The 14,262-nt window shown below is 40.0% G+C and overlaps 1 pseudogene; it reads right to left on the bottom strand.

Moving 5' to 3' along the window:
* LOC114295141 (protein NPG1-like) overlaps window positions 1-12,606 on the bottom strand; it is a 53,880-nt pseudogene extending 41,274 nt beyond the window's left edge.
* Window positions 12,607-14,262: the final 1,656 nt, after the last annotated feature.

Raw genomic sequence — 14,262 nt, 5'->3', positions numbered from 1 at the left:
TACGCAATGCAATGGCATGGAAATGTTATATAGAATGCAACATGGACTTATACTAACATGAGAGAGCCTCAGCCACACTCATATAAGAAGCCGATGGATGAAAATGAAGTGCCTCGAAATGCGTGCACACGGGCACGCAAACCGAGGCAATGGCATACGCAATGCAATGGCATGGAAAATGATATGCAAGCATGCTAATGGATTTTCAGCAATAAAATGTGGGGGGAAAACAGCCCCGAAATGAGGCGAAAACACACCCGATGCATGGAATCTCTCCCGAAATGCAAATTAGGCGCATAGAATGAACTACAGCTATACAAAGCATGCATAATTGGTACACGAGATGAAAAGACAGAAGCAAGGCAGCCTCAAAATAAGCATTTTTACAGTACAAATCATGGCCAAACAGCAAGCAAAGATAGGGCAACAATGGCATGCAAAAAAATGGCCCTAAACATGAGATTATGAAGCAACTCACAGCTGCTAACTCCAAATAGGTTAGGGCCCTTCAACAACATTGAAGAGGGGCAAAAAATAAGCCACTTTACAGAACTGTAAAAACCCTAAAAACAAACATAGATATGGCTAAGCTCTTATGCAAGAAAAAGGGCCAAAAGGTGGCCAAAGAGGCAAGTGGTATATGAAAAGCCCAAACAGAAAAATTCCCTTCTACAACATTGAAGAGGGACCAAAAATATGCACATTTACAGAACTGTAAAAACCCCAAAACAGTATACAAACATGCTAGAAATGCAATGCAAAATGAGGCTCAAAAGTGGCTATAACACAAAGTATACAAAATATTCATCAAATAACCAAAGACCCTTAATGAAACATGAATAATGGGCCAAAATAAGACTATTTTTAGTTCTATAAAATGACCAAAAACCGAAGCATGATAGGCTGCCAAAACATGCAAGAAAAGGGGACCAAGGAGGGATATAACATGAAGTAGCATATAGAGGTCCCAAACCATGAAAGGCCATTAATAAAACATGAAGAATGGACCAAAATACGACTATTTTCAGTACTGTAAAATGACCAAAAATGGAAGCATAATAGGCTGCCAAAGCATGCAAGAATGGAACCCAAAAGAGAATATAAAGGCAAGTATAGCATGGAGGTCCCAAACCATGAAAGGCCCTTAATAAAACATGAAGAATGGACCAAAATAAGACTATTTTTAGTACTGTAAAAAGGCCAAAAACCGAAGCATAATAGGCTGCCAAAGCATGCAAGAAAATAGCATTTAAGGAAGATATTGAAGCAAGTGCAAGATGGGGGGCTCAAACAGGGTTGAGCCCTTAAGAAAAAGTGAAAAAGAGCTCAAAAGAAGGCCACTTTCAGTTATGGCTGGAGCTCAAAGCAAAAATAATATATGGTTAAGAAATGTTGGAAAAATAAGCTCAAAAAGGGGGAAATGGCAACTCACCCTTGTAGACCAATATTTGGTTGCTTCTTGGACCAAGTTGCAGCACCTTTAGCCTCTGAGAAGCCCTCCTTGTTGCTGGAAATGGAGTGGTGGTGATGGTGTTAGGTGGTAGTGAAGAAAAGGGGATGAAACTTGGGTGTTTTAGGGTAGAAATGAGAGAAGGAGAGGGGATCTAATGCAAGAAGCTTAATGGAATTTTTTGTAACCTCTCATACAAATGCTGGCCCCTGGTTATATGGAACAAAAAGAGGGTGTAAAGGTGGGGAAAAGGTGGGGGAAAAGGAGGCAAGTTTTCCCCCAAAAAATATCCCCCGGATTGAGATATTTTCTAGGGGATACAGCTATACAGCTGTAAAGTGTGTTTTGTGAGGAACATGGCCGGCTGGTTTTTGGACTTGCAGGTGGCCGGCCGGCCACCCCCCCTAGCCGGCCGGCTAGGGGTCAAAAGGGTCAAGTTCAGTTAGTGGCCGGCCACCACAAAAAGATGGCCTCCCAGGTCCCCTAATCACAACCCTGTGGTTCGAATTTGGAAACTCTAAAACAGGAGGGAGAACAAGCCATTTTTAGGAGGGGTTCAAAAGGTTCAATTGGATTTTCTGGCCGGCCATGAACTTTTAGGGTCCTCCCATGTGTGTACATCACAAATATGTGGTTCAAAGTTCAAGAAAGTGGCCCAAGGGTGTTCAACATTGGCTCGGAAGGAGGGGTTCAAAAGGTTCAATTGGATTTTCTGGCCGGCCATGAACTTTTAGGGTCCTCCCATGTGTGTACATCACAAATATGTGGTTCAAAGTTCAAGAAAAAGGGCCCAGGTTGTTCAACATTAGCTCGGAAGTGAGAAAAACGGGCGTCGGAGGGCGCCGGAGGAGCAAAAACTGGTTTTTGAAACAATTGTCGGCCTCCCACCCTTCTACGGCCTTCTCGGTGATAAAACAGAGGTACCTGCCAAAAATGAACAAAAAACGATGCAAAACGAATGCTCGGGGGCCAAAACGCGCAGTTCGAGGCCCCGAAAATTGCCAAGTAAGCACCGAACGTGGCATTCGGGCACGAAGTGGGTCTCTCAGACCCTAATGTCCCTCAAAAGGGAGTAAATAAGAAGTATGCCGAAAATCAGGGCAAACGGAGATGGTTAGGCGGTCCCGAACCGAGGCACATGGCCAACGGTCCCGAAAAACCGGAAACCGGGCTCCGAAATGGGCAAAATGGCCTACGGCCACCAAATGTAGCCCACGGCCACTGAGAGATGGTCTACGGGACCTCTCCCTCCCCTCAGGAAAAGAAACAGTGAAAACCGAGCCTGGTTCGCAAACTGAGGCAAAGCACAAAAGAGGGTTCGGAAGTTCGGAGGTAGGGCTCACGGCCGCGACTCTGAAACTTCTGAACGAGCACATTATGTAATATCACCAAGCACTCAATCGGTGACGTCTGAGTCTTAAAGTCGCTCAAAAATGGGGTGTCTACAGCGGGGATATGAGAATAATATTAGTATAGTATATATTATTATGTAAATATTTTAGATTGCATTAGGTTGTGTGAGTATTTTGGTTTTGGTTTATTCTTGTTTCCTGTTTAGGATTGGTTTAGGTTTGCTATATATTTCAGATATACACATTGTATTGATACACAATTGAATATACAGTTTCATTTAGAAAACTTACAATCAAATGCTCCTCCCTCTTCTTATACATAATATTGGCCACCACCAGATCAGAAGCCAACGCAAAATCTAAAATACACTCTTCAGCCTCATTTCTATCATCAAAACCATATCCACCATGCACCCTCTCATAACCTAGTTTATCTATTCCTACATGGCTGTTGAAGTCTCCACCTATAACTAGGTTCTCTCTTACGGGTATCTCTTGTAATATCTCATCCATTTGCTCCCAAAAATCCCTCTTAGTCTGATCATCCAAGCCTACTTGAGGGGCGTATGCACTAATAACATTCACTATATTCCCTCCAATAACTAGTTTAACTAAGATAATCATATCACATTTCCTAATGAGTGCAACTACATTTTCCACAAGACCCTTGGCAACTATTATTTCTACCCCATTCCTGTGTCTATACTTGCCACTATAATACAGTTTAAAACTGGTATCCTCAATTTTCCTAACTTTCTCACCCATCCACTTAGTTTCCTTATACTTTTAATTGGCTCAATTATGACCCTTAATTTTAGATTTTGTGTCAGTTTGGTCCAATCAATAATGCCGTTAGTGTTTTTGATAGAAAATTATCACTGAATTGATTAAGCTTAACTCACTAAGTTGAGTTTTGTCCTTAAAACATGACATATGCCACTTATGTTTGTATTTTACAAAAAAAAAATGTTAGGAGTTGTAATCAATTTGACTGAATCAAGACAAAATTATAAATTCAATGTCAAAATCGAGCCAATTGAAATTACATAAAATGACACAAGAACCAAAATAGAGGGACTACCGTCATAATTTACCCAGGAAAAAAAAAATTCCCTAAAGAATGAATAGATCATGTTCTTCTATCCTATCATTGGCCTCCCGTCTCAAAGAAATATCATTAAGAATGGACAACAGAGAAACTAACTCAAACGTTTCTTAATCATTAAGATTTCTAGAAAAGCTGAAGTTCCATGTGACAGAAAAAGAATAGGACGAAATCATAGAAGCATTGGAAGCAACACGAGACAAAATAACCATGCAAGCAAGGAAATAAAATAGCAAAATAAGTCTCTCCCTTCTAAACATCTTTCCAAAAACAAATAAAGTCCATATTACCCACAACAATACCAAAATGTCTAGGAAAAAAATGTTAGGATGTGTTAGGATATTTCTTATTTTATTCTCATTCAGTCTCTTTATTTGCTGTAATGGGCCTTTATTTAGGCCTTAACTAATGTTTATGATTTAATATAAAAGGGTATGATAAACCACTCATACCCTAACTTTTTTCTCTTCTAAACTTAACATGGTATCAGAGCAGAACTAGAAGACGAAAAAAAAAAGAAAAAAAAAACGTAGCCATACCACCTCAGCCCGAAAGCCCCAGGCAAAGCCACAGCACCACCACCTTGTTCCGACAGCCCCAGTCGAAGGCATCTAGGGTTCCGACAGCCCAGTCGGAGTCACAACTCCAGTCGAAGACACAGGCGCAACCCCTAGGGCTTCACCAGCTCCTTAGGGCTCGTCGACGCCTTCCTGCTCTACCCCTGGTCTGTTGTGGCTTGGAGCCCTGTGTTGGCTTGGAGCCCTGTGGTCTGTCTTCGTCGACATCTCTCTCTCGGTCTCTACATATAACTCTTTCGTCTTCATCTCTCTCTCTCTCTCTGTCTTCGTAGTATGTAAGTTTCACTCTGTCTCTCCGTATGTAACTCCTCTTCTTAATCTTTCTCTGAAGGTCTTCTAAATTTAAAAAAACAAAAAAAAAAAAAAAAAAAAAAACAAAAACAAAAACAAAAACAAAAAAAAATAAAAAATAAAAAATAATGTTCTCTTAAATTTATTTTTAACTTCATTATTATATTCTCCCATCTTTCGGGTTTGTGATTCACTCTGGGTGTGTTTGTGAGGGTTCCATTGCGACATCTTTATGGCTGAATTGACTGGTGAGTTTATTACTTCGCAGCCTGCTACATAGGGCGCGAGTCCTGTTTTGACTACTTCAATGACCGATTCTCTCCACCCTGGCCAGAAAATCACCACCTCTCTCTTTAATGGTCAGAACTATCTAACGTGGTCGCAGAGTTTGACTATATTTTTGAAGAGCAAAGGGAAGATGGGATATGTTGATGGGTGTGTTCAGGCTCTCAGTGTCACCGATACAGGTTATGATCAGTGGGAGATTACCAATTCTCTTATCATGGGTTGGTTGATACACTCTATGGTTCCAGAGATCGGTGAGGGCTACTTGTCTATGGACACAGCACAGGATATTTGGGAGGCTGTGGCCACTACGTATTCCCACAGAGGTAATTTCTCACAGACTTTTAAGTTGCGACGCTCTATTAACTGGTCCGTTCAGGGTGAGATGACTATTCTCCAGTATTTTACTTTCCTTAGCAATGGGTGAAAGTGACTTGATCATCTTCAAGACTATAAGCCTGTCTGTCTCGCAAATTCTGCTGGTTACCGGAAATTTGTTGAACAAGTGCGGGTCTTCAAGTTTTTGGAAGGATTGAATGTGGAGTTTGATCTAGTTCGGAGTCGTGTGCTTGGTATGGATACGCTTCCTTCTCTCCAAGAAGCGTTTGCTTATGTGCAGAATGAGGAGCGTCGTCGTTCTACTATGCTTCCGGCTACCTCTTCTGATTGATCTGCCCTAGTTTCTGCCCCCTCTCGAGATGGGGATTGTGATTCTCGTCCTCCTTCTGAGAAGGATACTCTCTTCTGTGATTTTTGTCGTCGCCCTCGCCACACCTGTGAGACTTGTTGGAAGTTGCATAGGCAACCATCTGGAGGCCGTGGAGACCGTTCTGGTTCTCGAGGGGGTCGCTCCGGACAGTCTCGAGGCTGTGGGCCCAATGCTTGAGCCCATCATTCTGATGCAGTTGAGCCACAATCCACAGCTCCAGTTGATTTATCTGCTGATATCTCAGGGTTTTCTACTTCTGAGTTGGAGGTTGCTCTTCGCCACTTGCTAGACCATCGGGCCTCTAGTTCATCTTCAGGTAATATTGCCCAGTCAGGTAACTTAGCTTTTTCTACAAGTGCTTTCCTCTCTCATCAAACGTTACCTTGGATTATCAATTCTGGTGCTTCCGACCACATGTCTGGTTCTTTTGATTTGTTCTCTGCGTATACCCATTCTTCAGGGCAGGATAAAGTTCAAATTGCTGATGGTACCATTTCTTCTGTGTCTGGAAAATGTTTAATTCATGCCACTGCTTCTCTTCCTTTATCTTCTGTCCTCCATGTTCCTAATTTTAGTATTAATCTTTTGTCTTTGAGTTGTATTACTCAAGACTTAAATTGTAGTGTGACCTTTTCCCCTGATCATTGTCTGTTTCAGGACCTTATCATGAGGAAGATGATTGGCAATGGTAGACATGAGAATGGTCTCTATATCTTGGATCAAGCAAACAAGCTGGCTCACTCATCCATTTAGTTTTCATCTACCAAGGAAGACATCTGGCTGTGGCATCGTCGTCTTGGACATCCATCTTTTTTGTTACTTAAGCATCTTTTTCCTTCTATTTTTTTGAAAAATAATGTTTATGAGTTTCATTGTGAGTCGTGTCAACTTGGAAAACAACACAGAGCTTCTTTTGCTTCTTCTATTAATAGAAGTTTAGTTCCTTTTTCTTTGATTCATTCTAATGTACGGGATCCCTCTCGTTTTGTGTCTTTAAAGGGTCAAAGATGGTTTGTCACCTTTATTGATGATTGTTCTAGGACCACCTGGGTGTATCTTATGAAGGAAAAATGTGAGGTATTTTCTGTGTATCAAAATTTTCATAAAATGCTTTGCACTCAATTTGGGGCTGTTATCAAAATTCTGCATTCTGATAATGGAGGGAATACATTGATTCTGGCCTTGCTAGTTATTTTGCCACTCATGGTATTATTCATCAAACTTATTGTACCAATACCCCTCAACAGAATGGTGTTGCTGAGCGTAAAAACCGGCATCTTCTTGATATTGCGCGTTGTTTATCCTTTGAAATGCGCATTCCTCGATCCTATTGGGGGGAAGCGGTTCTCACTGCTGCCTTCCTCATCAATCGGCTTCCTACCCAGGTTCTTCATAAACAAACTCCTCTTCAGGTTTTGTTCGGCTTCCAAGCTTCTGCTGCCTTCTTCATTCCTCCAAAAACCTTTCGGTGTGTGTGCTTTGTTCATAACCATTCTCCTACCCGTAGTAAGTTGGATCCTCGGTCTCTTCGGTGTGTCCTCCTGGGTTACTCCATCACTCAAAAGGGCTACAAGGGTTATCATCCCCCTTCTCGTAAATGGTTTGTCTATATGGATGTGTTTTTCTTTGAATCTCAGTCCTATTTTCTCTCCTCCCTGGTGTCCTCGTCATCTCTTTAGGGGGAGCCTTGGTGTGAAGAGACTCTTGTATCATTACCATCACCATCAGTTATTGTAACTCCTGAGACTATTATTACTGATGACCCAACTCCATCTGAGAATGCTGACTTTCCATCTGTAGTGAAAGACGACAAAGTGTATGTCAGGGACAAGGGTAGACAAAAAGTTACTTGGGTACAAGAGACCAATTCGGATTCTCCATTGCTATCTTCTTCTTCTGATGAGTGTCCAGAATCCTCTCCTTCTGGTGAACCTCCAGGTAACTCATTCTTTCTGATCTAGATGTTCCCATTGCTAAAAGGAAGGGGGTTAGGTCGTGTACTTAACATCCTATTTCTCATTTTGTCTCCTACACTAATTTGTCTTCTTCCTATAAAGTTTTTCTATCTAAGGTTTCTTCTATGAGTCTTCCTTCCAATTTTCAGGATGCTCTTTCTACTCCTGAGTGGAAACATGCCATGATGGAGGAGATGAGAGCTCTTGCTAAAAATGGCACTTGGGAATTGGCTGTGTTACCTAAGGGCAAACGATCTGTTGGATGTAAGTGGGTCTACACTGTAAAGCACAAAGCCGATGGTTCAATTGAACGTTACAAGGCTAGGTTGGTGGCCAAGGGTTTTACTCAGACTTATGGAGTAGATTACCAGGAGACATTTGCACCGGTTGCTAAGATGAATTTTGTCAGAGTCCTTTTTTCCCTTGCTTCTAATCTTGACTGGCCTTTCCATCAATTTAATCTGAGAAATGCTTTCCTCCATGGAGATCTGGCAGAAGAAGTGTACATGGACATTCCCCCAGGCTTTGAGGATGTTAAAACCACAGGAAAGGTGTGCCGGTTACGCAAGTCACTTTATGGCCTTAAGCAGTCTCCTAGGGCTTGGTTTGAGAGGTTTACTCAGGCCATGCTAAGATATGGTTTCAAACAGAGTCAAACTGATCATACTTTGTTTGTGAAACACTCCTCACATGGTAAAACGACAGCCCTCATTGTCTATGTGGATGATATTGTACTCACAGGGAATGATGTTGAGGAGGTTCCTCGGTTAAAGGAGTATTTGGCTAATGAGTTTGAAATCAAAGACTTAGGCAACTTGAAGTACTTTCTAGGCATTGAGGTTGCTCGGTCCAAAGATAGTATCTTCATATGTCAACGAAAGTATGTGCTTGATTTGCTAAAAGAAACGGGAATGCTTGGAAGTAAAGTTTGTGATACACCACTAGAGTCCGGACTGAAGCTTAGTGAGGATCAAGGAGGCGAGCCTGTAGATAGGAGGAGATACCAGAGACTAGTGGGTAAGCTTATTTACTTATCCCATTCGCGGCCTGATATTGCTATTGCAGTGAGTATGGTTAGTCAGTTTATGCATGCTCCACGTGCAACTCACTTAGAGGCGGTTGTGCGGATTCTGAGGTACTTGAAATCTTCTCTGGGAAAGGGTCTTTATTTTTTAAAGCGTGGTCATCTCAGTGTGGAGCCATATACAGATGCTGATTGGGCTAGCTCAGTAACTAATAGAAGATCCACTCTGGGTTTTGTACCTTCGTTGGAGGAAATCTAGTTACTTAGAGAAGCAAGAAACAAAATGTTGCTGTGTGGTCTAGTGCAGAGGCCGAATTCAGAGCTATGGCTCAAGGTGTGTGTGAGCTTTTATGGATTAGATTATTATTGCGGGATTTGGGGATTCATCAGACAGATTCTATGAGGCTATACTGTGAAAATAAGGCCGCCATTAATATAGCCCAAAATCTGGTTCAACATGATCGGACTAAGCATTTAGAGATTGATCGGCATTTTATCAAGGAAAAGCTTACTAGTGGCACTATATGTACGCCTTTCGTGTGGTCTGGGGGTCAATTAGCTGATGTTCTTACCAAAGGATTAGGGATTAAACCATTCCGTGACATTCTCGACAAGCTGGGCATGAGAGATATCTTCGCACCAGCTTGAGGGGGAGTGTTAGAATGTGTTAGGATATTTCTTATTTTATTCTCATTCAGTCTCTTTATTTGCTGTAATGAGCCTTTATTTAGGCCTTAACTTATGTTTATGATTTAATATAAAATGGTATGATAAACCACTCATACCCTAACTTTTTCCTATTCTAAAATTAACAAAAAATAAACTATGAGAATGGATTTCCAAGGAGATCGAGACTTTCCCCGATCCTATTGAGAATCCCATCCATTTAGCTTATCAATGTCTCAAGTTCAAAACCTCCTAGGTGTAAACAATTTCTTGGGACCAGTCTATATAGAGTTTTTGCCATGGCTTTAATTAGGACCCTAACAAGTGGACGGTGGGATTAGTCCCCCAAATTAGTTGGTCCAATTATCTAGATACCGAGTTATATAAAAAAAGAAAAAAAAAATCACATCAGCAATTTAACCTCCATTTCCACAAACAAGCCCGCTCCAACTTTCAATCTTTTAATAAGCTTCCTCTTTTGTATACCTTTTACAATTTTTGAAACAATTTAGGATTATTATGCCCCTCCTTCAACCACTTAATTTTAGCTTTTTGAGCCAAGGAAATTTCTCCCCTAAAAATTGCTTCTTTAAATTGAAATATGAAATGCCTTCTTCCTAATCTAAGCACCATCCTAATGCAATTCATCAAATATGAAATCAAAATTCTTTCATCATGATATACTAGTTCACTAAGTAATGATCAATCAAATGATAAAAGCACAGCAAATCCAACCAAGATAAGAATTTTGAAATCAAGAAGCAAATAACCAAAACATATCACATTAAGCCTTGTGTTCCAGTCAACTCAATACGCAAATGCGAAGAAACAATTACATTTTATAGCAACCACTAGACATCAGTAAATTGCTATACAGGTAAATCATTATTTCAAGCAAATCCACTTTTCTTCATCCACAACATGACAAAACCACATGTATTAGTTTCTTCTCAAAAAAATAGCTCCAAGGCACCACATACTACTGCAATAATTTTGTAACACTTTCATTAGTTTTTGAAATGTAGTGTTTGACAAGGGGGAAAAGGATCCAACAACCAATGACAACCCCTAAAGAGAAAGAATTCGACACATAAAATAATTATAAAATATGAAATATATAGAATGTAAAAGTTCACTCAAACACCATTAAATTTACCATCGATCAAAAATAAAATAATTTGGAGGGCTAGTTTTCTTAAGGTAATATTACAAGATCATGATATTTCCATTGTCACACAACTGATTTTGATAAAATACACAATGGTGTTCATTCAGGTGAGATCGAAATAACAATTTTCATCTAAAAACATAGGGAAGGGAAGCAATGTAAGCATAATGAATCAGAATATAACCTGAGGCAGATTTCGGAAAGGCCCAAATGATTTCCTTTGGGCTTGAACCAATGCCAGGAGGTAATGGTAAGTTTCAATTGCACCCATGGGTATTGACTGGGAAATTTTCAGCTTTGCTTTCATCCTAAGCAGTGGCCCTTGCTCCCATTTTGCAGTCTCATCTAAAGCAGCATCAGTGACCACTTCAGCCTCTGAAAAACGTTGTTGAGTCTGAAAAACGTTGTTGAGCCGACAAAATCAATGCAAGCAATCTCCAACCTTTTAGTATGGATCCACCTGTGGCATCAATGAATTGCTTGGCATACCGCAAAGCAGCATTCAAATTCCAGCGCTCTGCATATTGAACTCCCAGCTCAAAAATCAAGTCAAAATTGTTACGCTCAAGAACAATTGCTTCATCTAATGATTTTAATGCATCAGTCTGAAGACGAGACCTCTCGTGGTCTGAAGAAGAGACTTTGGCTAGCTTCCCCAAACAAAGACCTAACGTGCAAAGACCAACACCTTTTAGATGTTCATTTAGCCCCTGCGCATGCGAAATTGCCCATTGTGCATATCCCACTCCCTCGGCAGCAAGAAGGGCATGCTCGCTGCATATTTTGGCAGCCAACAACAAAGATGTAAGATCATCTGGCTTTTCATGTTTGTGTAGAGACTTCCTCAATAGATTCAAGGCAACCTTGTTTTGTCCAGCTCCACTGTAGCAAAGTGCCATGGCTTTCCAACGGTTAGCACGATGAAATACTCCAGGCATGATCTCTTCAAGTTGTTTCGCTAGAACAGAAGTCTGGCTGCACAGAGATAGAGCAAAAGCAAGGTGCTCCATCACTGACGGATCCCATTTAGTCTTACCTAGGTAAAACTTTCTCATAAGAATCATCAGAAGTAAAATTGCCTCTTCCAGATTGTTTCTAAGTACATATGATCCGTCAATTTGAACAGCTAAACTAGGTGGGCCAACCTCCACTCCACTGTATAGCAAAAAGATAGCAAATCCCTTCTGGATCCTTGCACAGCAGTCATTGTCAAGATTCCATTGACTAAGGAGGCCTCGCCGATAAGCAGACATTGCTTCATGATTGCTGCCATCCAGCTTCCAAAGCTCTGGACGGAGCTCTACGGCACCGCTAACTATCTCTTGCAACTTATTGTCCACTAACACATCAGGAATGCCATGATAAAATATCTTCTCCACCGCATCAAGCACACTTTTACACTCATTAGCAGCCTCTATAAAAACCACATCAAAAGAATGTTTTGTAGATAAACATACACAAAATAAAAGAAAAAAGAAAAAAGGGGGAGCAGGAGAGAAGAACCAAAAGGAAAGTAAATCTCCAAGGAAGCATATAATAAGATAGTGGAAAAGTTCCATACCAGTTACCCTCCCAAGCTTTTGAAGAGACTTGGCTTTTAAATATAAAGCCTCAAGCACCAGGCTAGCAGCTTGCTGTGATGATGAGTGGACGGATTCATTGCTTGGACGACCCTTCTTCGAGGGCAGTTTTTCAGCAAGAGGTTGCAGTTCCTGTACAGCCACTTGGAGATCAATTCCATCAAATGCAGAAAGAGCACCTTCCAAATTTCGCTTTTCGTATTCCATCCTTCCATGAACAATTAGTTCTTCCTGTAGTGATTTCAAAATTTTAAACCATAAAGCGTCACATCTGATACATGTCTTCAAATTTTATAAAGCATGCCATTCACAATTCAAATTTTATGTGAATAAGGCAATACAAAAGATAATAATACCAACAAAGACCATAAAGGAGGGTCTCTCAGTGGTGGTAACAAGTCTTGCCTACATTCGTGTTGGGTGGATTTATGTGGGGCTACCATTCACTATGTAACTCATAACCATTGATCAAAAGAAAATGATTGTGGTTGCATGAGGCCTCACTAATGCTTATAACAATGCAAGTTTTGCCTGCTAACATATCATTTAATCCAAGCATGAGTTGACATCTGTGCACAATTCTAATAATGTCCTTGGTGATTCATTTCATATTTAAGATATCTCATGAGGCTCAATGAAATATAATCTAATATAATAACGACTTTTAATAAATGTAACAAGATGGTGTAGTATTAATTTTCATGAAACTCACAAATTAATAAATAAATAAATAAATACAAAAAAAAAAAAAAGACACACAAAGAACATATGCACTAGGGTAGGTGTATGAAGCGAAGTCTCACATTGCCTGAGTACTAAAGTAATATTAAGCATATAAGCGTGAGAGCACCCTCACCTTAATAGATAGCTTTTGGGGTGAGTTCTACCCAAGACCGTGCAACTTGGTATCAGAGCCAGAGTACTCAAGGATGGGTAGGGTATGTGTCCCTAGCCTGCACGCCGCAAATGCTGCTAAGTGAGCAAGCTAGGCATGAGGGAGGGTGTGAAAGTGAAGTCCCACATCGCTTGAGTACTAATATAATATTAAGTATATAACCGTGAGAGCACCCTCACCTTAATAGGGTTTAAGTTGAAACCAAACCAAACCAAACCAAACTTTAATGCCATAAAAGAGAGAAAACATAGAGAGAGAGAAAGAAGGCAAGAGTGACAAGGCAAGAGACGAATGTGGAAAAGAGTTATGCACGTCTAAATTGTGCCCTACATCTACCCTAAGAAGGTGACATATCCGTGTCGTGTCCGTGTCGAACACCAACACTCTTTGAACACTTCCCCGACACGTGTCCAACACTCTTCAAAACGTGTCCTATTTTTAAAATTTTTTTAAAGACCCGGACACTTGGAGGACACGTGTGTCTATCGCTTAAACACACGTATCTATCGATTAAACATATGTGAAACCAATTATAAGTTTGAACAAAACAACTTAGAATACAATAATAAAACAAAAACTATATAAATTTATAAGAATTAGTGTCATATTGCATTTTTTTATTATATTTGAATAATATATTCATATATATAACATAGAATAAATACATAAAATTATATATTTCATACGTGTCCCCCACGTGTCATGTCCTATATTTTTTTTTAAATTAACGTGTCGGTATATCCATGTCGTATTCGTGTCGTGTCGCATGTCCGTGTCCATGCTTCTTAGCACCTACCTTTCTTCTAGTAATAGACAACTTATTTATGCTTTGTTTGTTTGGGCATAAAACTTTTTCTAACGGAAAACATTTTCTACAAAAAAACTCTTTCCATAAAATGTTTCAAAAACATTTTGGGTAAATTATATTGACACCCCCTGAAGTTTATGCTTATTACAGTTCCCTCCTCACATTTGGGAAATTACACTGACCCCCTTGTCAATGTAATTATTTGACGGTATTAACTTTTAAGCTAGAATGACATATTTACCCTTAACCTTTACATACTTTAAAGGGTAAATTACATTGATACCCCCTCAGGTTTCAATTTAATATGGATCCCCCCCTCACATTTAAGAAAAAAAAAACCTAATTTAATAAAAATAAATATGAAGAAATATAATTAATTTGTAAAAAATTATTTCT

This window comes from Camellia sinensis, chromosome 9 (genome assembly GCF_055761805.1).
Source record: "Camellia sinensis isolate YWXY chromosome 9, ASM5576180v1, whole genome shotgun sequence".
Lineage (NCBI taxonomy): Eukaryota > Viridiplantae > Streptophyta > Magnoliopsida > Ericales > Theaceae > Camellia > Camellia sinensis.
The sequence above is the reverse complement of the archived record's forward strand: the minus strand, read 5'-3'. Positions and strand labels throughout refer to the sequence as shown.